The sequence below is a fragment of the Delphinus delphis genome, chromosome 3 (assembly GCF_949987515.2).
Source record: "Delphinus delphis chromosome 3, mDelDel1.2, whole genome shotgun sequence".
Taxonomy (NCBI): domain Eukaryota; kingdom Metazoa; phylum Chordata; class Mammalia; order Artiodactyla; family Delphinidae; genus Delphinus; species Delphinus delphis.
The window spans coordinates 36,107,350-36,120,567 of NC_082685.1; positions in this window are offsets into that span (position 1 = coordinate 36,107,350).

A 13,218-nucleotide genomic window follows, 5' to 3' on the forward strand; every position below is an offset into this window, starting at 1 on the left:
TTCTGTAAACCTAAAATTATTCCAAAATCAAAAGTTTATTTTCAAACAAACAATCACAGGGCAATCACAGATGTCTAAAATTATAGGAATAAACATAAATGGCTCACACTGACATAGAAAAACCAAAAGCCATTTGTCCAGCCTGTACATTAGGAAACTGATGTCAGCTCTACCGCTGATTATTTTTGTGACCTTAAGCACGTCACCTAACCTCTCTTCTTTTTATTTATGATTCCAGAGAAAAAGGGCAATCAGATTGATCTGCAAAATATGGAAAAGTTCAGAATTACCCACAGCCATACCCTCCAAGGCATGATTCCACCAAATATGAAAATTCAGTAGCAGCAGATTTACTTCTGCACATCTAGTTGACCCAGGCAATTTCAGTTCTGGTATATGCAAATATCACGTCATTTCTAACAGAACAAGGAACTAAAGAGGAAGAAGATGGTACATTGGAAGTAGAGATGGGAGTGACGTAATACTGAAAGATAAAGAATACTGAAAGCATGGGAATTGCGATCTTAGAACCGCACCCTGGGTCTGTAGGGAAAGACTTTGCTGAGAAGTATGAGAGCATTTTGTTACAAGCACTTTGATCAGAATTCCTTCTGAGCAGAGTGAAGGACATGTAACACTGTGTTATGGGAAGGTAGTTTCAGAAGCACGTCCCCAATAATTTGCCCATCTCAAAAATCCAGTCATTCAGTGTCTCTGAGATCTGAGGAGCCAGAAATCAAAAGCTCTGAGTCATAAATCAACAATTTTGTTTTCATGCTTCATAACAGATGCTAGTGACAAACAAAATTAATTTCAAGTTTCTCGTGTTAGCTGAGGCAAGCATTAAAATGTTCCAGGGAGCAGATTCTGAGTGAAATCGTGCCATACCTATGGTTATTTTAAAAGGTAAATGTCATTGATATTGACATGCTACCTTGATTGCCTTTGTTCAAAATATTTTTTATTACACTCTCAAACTTGGTCGCAAGGAAGAACTTCTACTATGAGTTCTGAAGTTCCTTAACCACAGGTTCTCCTAAATGGGCATATTGAGGAACTTAACACCTACAGCTGGGGAGAACCAGTATAATACAGACCCAGCCTACCTCAAAGGATTATTTGGAGGGTAAAGTGGAATACAGTCATACCTCATTTTATTGCACTTCTCAGATACTGCGATTTTTACAGATTGAAGGTTTGTGGCACATCTGCTTCGAGCGAGTCTTCCGATGCCACTTTTCCAATGGCATTTGCTCACTTCGTGTCTCTGTGTCACATTTTGGTAATTCTCCCAACATCTCAAACCTTTTCATTACAGGTCATTATGGTGACCTGTGATCAGTGATCTTTGATGTTACTATTGTATTTGTTTTGGGGCGCCACGAACCACACCCATATAAGACATTGAACTTGATTGTTAGTACATAAACTTAGTTGACAAAGCAGTGGCAGGACTTGAGAGGACAGACTCCAGTTTTGAAAGACGTTCTACTGTGGGTAAAATGCTATCAAGCAGCATTTCATGCTACAGAGAAATCGTGTGCAGCAAACTTCATTGTTCTTTTTAAGAAACTTGTACAGCCACCCTAACTTTCAGCAAGCACGACCCTGATCGGTCAGCAGCCATAGACATAATGCTCTTGCATATTTAATAGACTACAGTGTAGTACAAACATAACTTCAAATGCCCTGGGAAACCAAAAAATTCATGTGACTCACTTTATTTTGCAACATTCACTTTATTGTGGTGATCTGGAACTGAGCCTGTAATATCTCTAAGGGTATGCTTGTAATAGAGTTGAAGTTCTTTGAAATTTTTAAAAATAATATTGATATACATGTTTTTTATTCATCAGAGAAATCAAGCATGTCTTGGTGCCTATCATGGCACTGGGAAAGGTGGCGTAAAGTGCTGACTGCTCCCACAAGACACTGGTGGGTAGAGTGGTGACTACCCTGTAGAAGCCCTCAATCCCAACAAGTACATAGGCTTAATATACAGAGCTAGGAGCTAAAACGGGATAAGGACAGGGTACTACGAGGCACATGAGTTGCCCCTCAATCATGTATCAGGACAAAGGAAGGCTTTCTGGGGGAGGTAACATCTAAGTCCTAAAAAAAATGAATGGAAATTAGCTAGGTTTTGGGGGGATGGGAGCTAGGGAGTGCTGGTGGTGTTGGTTGTGACAGAGACAGGCACAAAAGGAAATAAAATAATTTCCTATGATTAGAATAGAGCATGAACGAGAGATTAACAAAAGATGAGCCTGGAAAGAGAGGCCATCGCTAGTTCACGGAGGGAAGGAGCTGTCAGTTATGTTAAAGTTTTGTTCCTTATCCTGTCTGAGGGAAACTGAAGCCAGAATGGGTTTTTTTTTTTGTTTTAATAAATTTATTTATTTTTTGCTGCGTTGGGGGTTCGTTGCTGTACGCAGGCTTTCTCTAGTTGCGGCGAGCGGGGGGCTACTCTTTGTTTTGGTGCGTGAGTTTCTCATTGCGGTGGCTTCTCTTGTGGCAGAGCACGGCCTCTAGGCACACAGGCTTCAGTAGTTGCAGTGCGTGGGCTCAGTAGTTGCGGCCAGCAGGCTCTAGTGTGTGGGATCAGTAATGGTGGTGCACGGGCTTAGCTGCTCCGTGGCATGTGGGATCTTCTCGGACCAGGGCTCGAACCCATGTCCCATGCATTGGCAGGTGGATTCTTAACCACTGCACCACCAGGGAAGTCCCCAGAATGGGTTTTGAGCAAGGTTGTGACATAAATGGATGGACAATTTGATGACGTCTTTCTGACTTTACTGTGGAAAAACAGATTGGGTGGGGGGGTGGGGGTGGCGGGTTGGAAGCAGAAGGACAAACTATGAAACTGTTCAAGTAATCAAGGCAAGAGATGCGAGTGGCCTGGACTGGGGTGGTGGCAGTGGGCCCAGAAAAGAGTCAACAGAACTGACAGATATGTAGAGGTTACAATAAACAGGACTTGGTAACTGATTGGATACACTGGATGAGAGAAGAATCAAAAGCTTGGGCAACAGAAAGGGTAGCATTGCCACTCCATGGAGATAGGAAAGAGGGGGTAATAGCAGATGTAGGAGTAAAGGTAATGAGTTTACTTGGAGGCAAACTGAGTTTGATATTCTTAAGAGATGTCCAAGTGGTGATGTCCAACAGACAGTTGGATCTTTCCTGAAATTTCTCTCCACTTTGAGAATAGGAGTTTGGAACATATGGAGACCTTTTGAGAACCTTGTTATTGATATATTAATCTAATAAAAGAGGAGAAATAAAAATGAGAGAGTAAGTTATTTCTTTGGAAATAAGAGAATGTTCAGTCCAAAGTATGTGTGAGAGAGTAACTCAACCAAAATGGTTGGATGAAAAAGCTGCATTTCTGAAAAGAGAAAAGATCAGCCACTTAGCAATTAGGTGCTGTGAGGTCATTTACCTTTTATGGAAACGCTGGCATCTGGGGAGGAAATAATCTGCCCTCTGGCAGTATCCCTCATCAGGGGCACTCATCCCCTTGATTTCAGAAAAGTCAGAGTGAATTAAAGCTGATGTGAAAGTGTGAGAGACATACATGGGCCTTCACCATTACCTGGTCCAATTCCTTCCTTTTATAGAGAAAGGAACTAAGGCAAGACCCAGAGAGTGTGACTGACCTGCCCATGCTCACACAGCTGGTCAATGGGATGTGTAAGCCAGATGTCAGCTTGGTGTCTTATTCTGCCCTTTAAAATCCAGATGAGATCAACCTGAGCCCCCATCCCATATCCTATGGAAAACCCCATGCCACCACGTCCCCTGCCCCCAACTTCTGTGAATGCCTGTGGGACTGACGTTTCTCCCAGTCATCTCTGGTTCTCATTCCCAGCATGGGCCAAATTTCTCACTCTCTACTCTTTCTTGTGGCTCTTCTTTTAGCTTCTCCCCCTGGCATTGAGCCAGATATGGGGACACCTCCTTCTTGACTTTTAGACCTCTACCCCCAATCAAACGGTACCAATCAGACAAGGCCACTCTGTGTTGCAAAGTTTTACTGACAATTTTAAAGTAACATGGATGGATATTATATCACATTGGAATACCATACCTATTTGTAAGTAAATATTGTTTAAAGTACCATTTATGCCATGGAATATTATTCAGCCATAAAGAAATAAGGAAATCTTATCATTTGTAACAACATGGATGTATCCTAAGGATGGATTATGCTAAGCGAAATAAGCCAGACAGAGACACATGCTGTATGATCTCACTTATATGTGGAATATAAAACAAACAAAAAACAAGTTCATAGATACAGAGAACAGATTAGTAGTTGCTAGAGGTGGGTGTGGGCGGTGAAATGTGTGAAGAGAGTCAAAAGGTACAAACTTCCAGTCATAAAATTAAGTCATGCGTAGTGTACAACATGGCGACTATAGTTAATAATGATTTGAAAGTTACTAAGAGAGTAGATCTTAACAGTTCTCATCACAAGAAAAAAAAAATTTTGTTACTGTATATGGTGACAGATATTAACTAGACTTCTTGTGCTAATCATTTGCAAAGTATACAATTATAGAAACATTATGTTATACACCTGAAACTTATATAATGTTTTATGTCCATTATACCTCAATTTTAAAAATAGCCCCTCTGCCCTTTTTTGACAACACAAGCACCAACCTGCTCCCATCTTAATCTCATTTCTCATGCTTTGGGCAACTGATTCTCTCCCGTTCCCTTTCCTGTTTCCTTTTCCCCTTAATTCTTGTCCCCTTGCCATTCATCCCACGTACTAATCAGAGGATATTCCCTCCCTAGAGAAACTCTGGAGGTACCTGCTAAAATATCCATTTTTCTCACCCCACTTAACAAATCTGGTCCTACGCTCTTTGCACTAAGCCAGGTGACTCGTCCATCTGACCTTGTAGAAAGCTCCTCCCAAATTTCCCAGGTCCTGCTCCCTGCCTGTCCCCACCTCAGGCTTTCCTGGGCTTGTTAGTCAGCATGAAACTCACATAAGCACGCATATGTTTTGAGTGACGTGAACTGAGCCTGCCAGTGTATACTATTGTCTTTTAATTGCTTTCAGCCCTGCAGACTTTGAACAGCTTTCTTCACCCTGCAGCTCAGCACTGATTTATTCAGCTTCTGCAAGCAATTTATTCACTTTTAATTAGACCCAACTTATATTTTGTCGGTAAAACAAACCAAAAGAATCTATAAAACAACTTTTAAGTGAAATCACATTTCTGCCTGGAGGGATATAAAAAATGAAATTGCGTATCTCATTTTACCTGCCTGTTACAAAGACAGGATTGCCCAGATTGTCTTTTTATTTCCCAAGACCTTTTGTCTTTCATTAAGGAAAAGACTTGGGAAATCAGGCTTGGAGTAGAGGGGAGAAAATGGGAAAAGGTCATTTTCAATAGAGAGCAGATATGTGAGCGCATAAGGCAGGGCCTCTCCAGGTTGGTTCTTTGGCAACCCCTGCCATAGAATATCTGGGAACTGGTTAAGAGAGCAGATTCCCCACCCTAGCCCCGGGCTTTCTGACTAGTAGGTCTGAGAGGTGGGGACAACAGATGGGGCTTCTCACTTGCCTATTCTTATACTTTCTGGACCAACGCCTGCTTCTGGACCAATACCCAAGCCCTCATATTCACTACTTGGCCACTTCTGCTTCCCCAGGAACTTGCCTCATCCTTCCTAGTCATCCAGGTTTTCTTCCATCTCTGACAACCACCACTCCTTGATGTCTGCATTTATTCAATTCCCCATTGATAGCCTATCCAGTTACCTTTCCTGTGTATACATCTCATGTCTACAATTATTTTGTTAGGTCAGGAACTGTGCATTACAGATCAGTCTCTTGGCCAATCACCCTGCGTGCAGTCCTGGGCTCCCTTTACTACACCAGTGTTTCCAACCTTTCAGAGCCCAACGATCTCTTTTGTCATCAAAGAATTTTACAACGTCCACCTGGAATTTGCTATAATTTTAATTGAAAAATGCACAGCAGCTGAATCCGATTGTGTATTTGGTAATGACTTTATACAAATTTACAATATATCTATCTTAAAAGTATCTGCCACGGGCTTCCCTGGTGGCACAGTGGTTGAGAGTCCACCTGCCAATGCGGAGGACACGGGTTCGTGCCCCGGTCCGGGAAGATCCCACATGCCGCGGAGCGGCTGGGCCCGTGAGCCATGGCCACTGAGCCTGCGCGTCCGGAGCCTGTGCTCCGCCACGGGAGAGGCCACAACAGTGAGAGGCCTGCGTACCGCTAAAAAAAAAAAAAAAAAAAAAAAAAAAAAAAAAAAAAAAAAAAAAAAAAAAAAAAAGTATCTGCCACACTTTAAAATAGGGGCTCTCATATGTAGGCAGCATATAATGTGTTCCACCTACAGACTGTGCCAGGAGCACATGGGAATTCTCTGACCTCTTGCTGTCAGCGGTCTACCTCAAGGGCAATGTTGAAGGGCCAGAGTTTAGGAGCTACTCTCTTGGCCTCAAATTTGAAGCAGGACACGCAAGTAGAAGGAGTCAGAGTATTTGGAAAATGTAAACTCTTCCTTCAGCTAACGGCAACAATGACGTTCTGACCATGTCCTGTCGTCATGCTGCCACGTTCCTCCAGTAGCACTCACTGGATTAATCTGTTATTTAACTCTCTGAAGAAACGTCTTTTAATCTGCGACCTGGCAGAGACAACCAATACCCACCAAAGATTCTGTGTGCTTCCCACGTAGCCCAGCCTCCCTTGCAGTTAGGATGAGGCCATGTAACTGATTCTGGCCATTTGACTATGAGCAAGGTAATGTTATTCACTTCTGGGTCCTTGTCATGGTTATATTTAAAGCCACATGTTGAGATCATGGGGTGGAGGGAGCCTGGATCCCTGAGTCACTGGATGGAGGTGAATTACTTGGACCTGCAAACTCTTCGTAGATTGTGCTAAACCACTGAGATTTGGAGACTTATTTGTTTCACAGCCTAGCCTAGCTTAAAAGTGAAAAAAGAGCTTTTAAGGAAAGGAACTACTAAATGCCTAGATCCATGCACCAAGAAAAAGGGAGAGAGAGAGAGAGGGAGAGCTTGGAGTGTTTGAGAATATTAAGCAGCAAGGAAAGAGGTAGGCAGGAGCTGCATCCTATAAAGAAATGTAGGCCACAGGGAGAAGTCTCAATTTTGTACAAAGGCAATCAATCATAAAGAGCATTAATAAGAGAACTGACATGATCTAACTTACACTTTAGAAAAATAACTCTGGCTGCTATGTGAAGGCTAGATTGGAAAGGGAACAAGCAAGGATGTAGGAACCAGTTAAAAGTTTGTTGCAGTCATCCAAGACAAGAGGTGCTAATGCCTTTTTTTAAATGGAAGCAGTAGAAATGTTGAGAAGCTGATGGATTTGAAGAATATTCAGAAGACAAAAATGGATAGAACACAAAGATAGATTGGCTGTATCAAATGAAGGAGGAATCAAAGTTAATGATTAGGTCATTTGGGTAACTGGAGATGCTATTCATAGAAATAAGGACTACTGGAGCCAAAGTGAATTTTGGAGAGAATCCAGGAGTTCTAGAAATGATAAAGTTGAGATACTCAGCAAAGAAGTAGAGATGGCAGGTAGGCAGTGGGATTACCACTGTCCAATATTCCATGAGTGAGGTTTGAGCTCCAAATACACTGAATGGGAGATAAGCTTGCTGGATCACTGGTGGTGCCCTAAATGCTAATGAACTCAGAGGATAATGACGTTTAACATGGCAGAAATATCTTCTCATCTGTTTAAAAAATAGTTGTCCTTGAAAATCTGTTGGAGTAAGTCTTTTATGGACTGAGGAGCTAAGAGAAAATCAATCAGGTAAAAAACATTAACTAGACTCGTGATGGACACTGAGTGTGGCATGCTGACAGTACGTAAGTTTTATAAAAATCTATCTTTTGATCGTTCCTTTCCCACAAAGGTCCTATAGGATTTCATTTGTCAGGTATTTTCATTCTCTTCTACAGAACTGCATCCTTTGGTTAGTTTTATTTAAGGTGATTGCTGTTTCGTTCTCACTCTCCCCACACCTTTCACACTCCTCCCACTTTCACCAACCTCTAAAAGCAGCCATCCGCACCCCACCCTGTGCAAGGGCCTGCAGACTCGGTTCTTATTCAGTGTTTCTTCCTCTCTAGAGGAAGGCAGCATCTGGCATCCTAATTATAGGACACGTTTTGTGGTCTGTGAATGAGGCACAGTCACAGCTTTTGCCCTTCCCTTTGGGAAGGACAGAGCACCGTCTAGTACTTTCAGGAACTGTTGGCACATAGCAGCTCTATGTAGACTCCTGTACTGAATTCAAGGCCAATGGAGACTCTGAAGTTGAGGCATCCACAAGGCTCCTGCCCGAGCTGAACTCTACTGCAGGATAAGGTCTCCCCTTTGACCATTCCTTTCTCATGAAGCCTTACTGAACTTTCCTGGACGGGTCCCAGAACTAGAAACCTTAGTGAGCGGCTCTCAAACCATGATTTCTGTTTTCTGGCCTGCAGCCAAAGACATTTCTTTGAATCTAAGACGCTATCAATTTAATAATGTTGTGAGGAAGCCTGCCGGCTAGCTCAGTCGGTAGAGCGTGAGACTCTTAGTAATGTTACAAGGGTAAAAAAACAAAGAAACATTACCATATCAATAATGTGACATGTCCTAGGTTCAAAACAAATGTGAAAAAAAAAGTTGGACTTCCCTGGTGGCACAGTGGTTTAGAATCCGCCTGCCAATGCAGGGGACACAGGTTCAATCCCTGGTCCAGGAAGGTCCCACATGCCACAGAGCAACTAAGCCCGTGAGCCACAACTACTGAGCCTGTACTCTAGAGCCCACGAGCCACAACTACTGAGCCTGCGTGCCACAACTACTGAAGCCTGCATGCCCAGAGCCCATGCTCCACAATAAGAGAAGCCACTGCAATGAGAAGCCCGCGCCCACAACAAAGGTTAGCCCCTGCTCACCTCAACTAGGAAAAGCCCATGCGCAGCAACAAAGACCCAACACAGCCAAATAAAAAAATTAAAAAGAAAAAAAAGGTATACCTCAGATTCTAGCAAATATAGGTTTTCCTGAAATGGAGTAGGAAGAAATGACAGGTTCTTCAGAGAAATTACTCTATTTCCCTTATTTTTGTTTCTTCATCTGTAAAATGAGTATGGGTAAAATTGGCAAAAGACTACATAAACGTGAGGGCCATTTCCTTAAGCAAATCCAGTCAACATAAATGGAAAAAGCAAAATGAATAAGAAATTGATGATAAGATTGTTGCAAATCTTTCCTTGATCTGGTAAAATTCTTGGGGAATGGATAGGAATGTGGTCACTGGACTTTTGCTTTAATTCAGGGTTGATGAAAACCTTTTGTTGCTGTTGCCTCTGTTGTTCTGAAACTTCTGTGAGAAGCAAACAAAAATCTTACAAAACATGTTAGCAGTCTTTCCTGCAGTAGTTGGAAATACTTCAAATAATGAAAATGGCTGATACTTTCTCGGTGATTGGTGATGTTTCTGAACCTGGTTTCCAGATAGCAAATAGAGTTATAGATGGTCTAGGACAAATGTTGTAGTAACAGGACAACAGTTTTATTTTGATAAAAGTCGGACCTGTTAATGCCTATTAAAAAAAATAATGTGTGTCAAACTCCTAATTTCAGTTATCAGTGCTTTAGCACAAAGCCAAAGTTGATTAAGTGTTTAAAAAGTGAGTTGACTTGAAATAAAATATACTGCATTTAATAAAACAAATGTTATTAGGGTATAGCAAGAATTAGAAAGATGACCCAAGAATGCTTGCAATTTGGGGAAAACTGATATAATTGATAGATTTGAGGACACACTAACCCCAGACTATTTCTTCTAAGGTGGTTATTGTTTAACTCAGTGTCTAACAGGAAATTGTTTTTGTAAGATTTACACATTTTGTCCTCAGGGTGGAGTGCTTTAAAAACCCCTGTGGTTAACTGAGGATGAAACTTTCTTAGATTCTAATTAACTCTAATATCAGGATAGGGTACTATTCTTCAAGAATCTAAGTGTAGATTAAACTTAATTTTATAGGGTCCCCCCGCTCCCACGGTCCTGACCAACTGATATCCTTTTCAGAGAACTGTACATGAAGGGAAAATAATTTTCTAGTAACAACTTTTTCCTGCTTTCTAACCCCACTTGGGTCTTTTCATTTTTAAAGTCAACATGTTTGCTGTAGCCACAGGAAGCCTGCAAATGTGGCTTCTTCCTAGGTTGCTCACTTACATCCAGACACACACACACAATTTTATGCAGTTACTTCTCATCTCTTGATCTCAGCTCAGTGAACCCCACCTCCTCAGGGACGGGGTCACATCCCTCTGTCCTGCAATCACATTGCACCCTCTTCTCCTTTGTGGCACTTATCCTGACAAAGGTTCAATAAGTATTTTTTTGATTCAATGAATAACTGGTTAATTGACCCCTAAGAATAAAAATGGAATCTGCTAAAGGTGGGGTTTAGCTGAGTTCATTAAAATGTAAAAGCAAGGAACTAGGGTTAATTGAAAACGTGAGCCAGGCAGGATAGAGAAAGTTTGGGAATAAGAACAGAATTTCTTAGCAAACTCTAATTAACCCAGTATTTTAGACTAATGGTCCACCGTATAGAAATACTCCCCACACACACCCCATCTAGGGGACATTCTGCCCAGTGGAAAAGTGATATTGGTGCCAGAGAGGATTACTGTCTCAAGCCAGAGGTGATCTGAGTGTTCATTAGCAAAATAAGATAATCCCCAAGTTTATTGTTAGTGGAAAGTGCCATTTCGGGAAAATTAGAATGAGAGAGAGATTGTACAATCGGAAGGACCTTGGAGAGTTGCTTCAGATATGCCCCTCCCTTTCTGAAAGCAGTAATAAACCACACCTCGGATAAAAGAATTGCACAATCCCCCTTTGTTTCCTGTTCTACTTTTGGAAAGAAGTGGCTTCTCTGGAGCAAAGGGGAAGCAGTGGGTTACGGAGCTGCCTCCCCGTCTTGGTCCGTCCAGCCCATTCTCGTGTGCTTCACGCAGCCTGGGGCCCACAGCTCTGCTCCCCGCTTCCCTGCCCAACACCCTCCAGGACTTCTTACTCTCAGCGTAATAAATGGCTCTAACAGGCCACCTCGCCCTTGCCTGCCTCTCCACCCTCACCTTTTGCTACTCTTTGTCCCCTACTTCATGGCCTCTATAGAACAGTCCTATGAACTTTCTAGAACCAGTTCTTCTACCTGGAACACGCTTCCACAACCTCCTACCTAGCTAACTGTGTATATATACACATACGCATATATGTACACACACACATATACATACACACCATTGAAGTGTCTTGCTCCTTAACCCATAACTACTTTAGGATGGATTTCCTGCAAACAAGAGCAATTTCTTTCTTTTCTTTTTTTTTTTTTTAGTATATATTGATCATCTGCTTTGTGAAAGGTCGTATGCAAGCTGCTAGATAATCCAAAAGACATGATATATGGCCCCTTCCTTCAGATTCTTTGTTTCAAATGACTGATGAAAAAGAGCTTATTTACTAAATTCATATATATTATTATTTAATTAAGTACTGACTAAATATAGCCAACTGCTGAAAAGGCTGGATCAGGTAATACATGTATGCGCGGGGAGAAGTAAGATTTCAATGCGTGCAGGAGTTAGGAAATGACACTAAAGTCAACGCAAGGGAAAGCAGAGCTGAGATGGTTTACTGTTGACATCATTTGAGTACCTACCTCTAACCATACTTAAATATAATCTAGCTAAATAAGTCAGTTTCCTTCCTCCCCTTATTTTTCTTTAGCTTCTTCTTGCTGACCTCTTTGTTGCTTTTTATTTTTTATTAATTTTTATTGGAGTATACTTGCTTTACAATGTTGTGTTAGTTTCTGCTATACAGCAAAGTGAATCAGCTATACATATACATATATCCACTCTCTTTAGGATTTCCTTCCCACTTAGGTCACCACAGAGCACTGAGTAGAGTTCCCTGTGCTATACAGTTAGGTTCTCGTTAGTTATCTATTTTATACATAGTACTGTTTATATGTCAATCCCAATCTCCCCATTCATCCCACCCCACCCCTTCCGCTCTTGGTTTCCATATATTAAGAACAATTTCTTATATAACCACCATGTAATTATCATAATCAGAAGATTTAACATTATTAAGACCCTGTTTCTAATCCACATTTCATATTTAAATTTTTCCCATTGTCCAATAATGTCTTTTATACCTATTTTATCTCCCCCGGTCCAGGAGCCAATCCAGGATCACACATTACTCTTAGTTGTCATACCTTTTTAGTCTTCTTTAATCAGAAGCAGTTCCTCTGCTTTTCTTTGACCTTTGACATTTGAACAACCTAAGCCAGTAATTCTGGAGACCAGCCCCCAGGTTGAGATTTTTCAGTGTTTCCTTGTGACTACCACAGAAGTGACGTTCTCAGTATATCGTATCAGGAGACCCAACATATCCAGTTATCCCAAAATGGGTGATGTTTGCTTTGATCTCTTGGGTAAGGTGGTGTCTGCCACATTTCTCCACTACAAAGTGATTCTTTTTCTTTAACCATTGTAATTAATAACTTGAAGGAAAGATACTTTGAAACTATGCAAATATTCAGTTCCTCATCAAACTTCATCTACTTGTTTGGCATCCACTTTATATCTGCTTTGCTTTTAAGTAAGCTCATTTTACACTGTTAATAAAGAAAAGAATATAATATGATAAGTGGACTTTCTCAATTGCCCCACCTAAAATACCTGCATCTCCCGTGTCAATCCAGTCTTCCTTTGTGAAGACCTTATCACGTAAAATTGACAGACATCTGATATGTATGGCATTAGCCAAGGCAAGATTTCTTGTTTGCATTTTCCACTCTATTCATGAATGATCTTTTCCTTTCCTTTCCTTTCCTTTTATAATAATAATATTTTTGAAAAAGAATCCGTGAAAGGGGCATTTATTTTAATAATGAGAAAGAAGACATACATGATTATTTCGGGCTTACCACATGTCGTAATATTGCTTTTGTCTCGTTATGATGGGCGTCAGTAACTGCATTTACTTTTTTTCATGCATGATACAAGGGCTTACTTAAGACTCTGAAGAGCTTCTTTCAGCCTTGGGGTCTGTGCATTAGAAATCATTTGGGTTCATTAAAGTCATGAGGAGA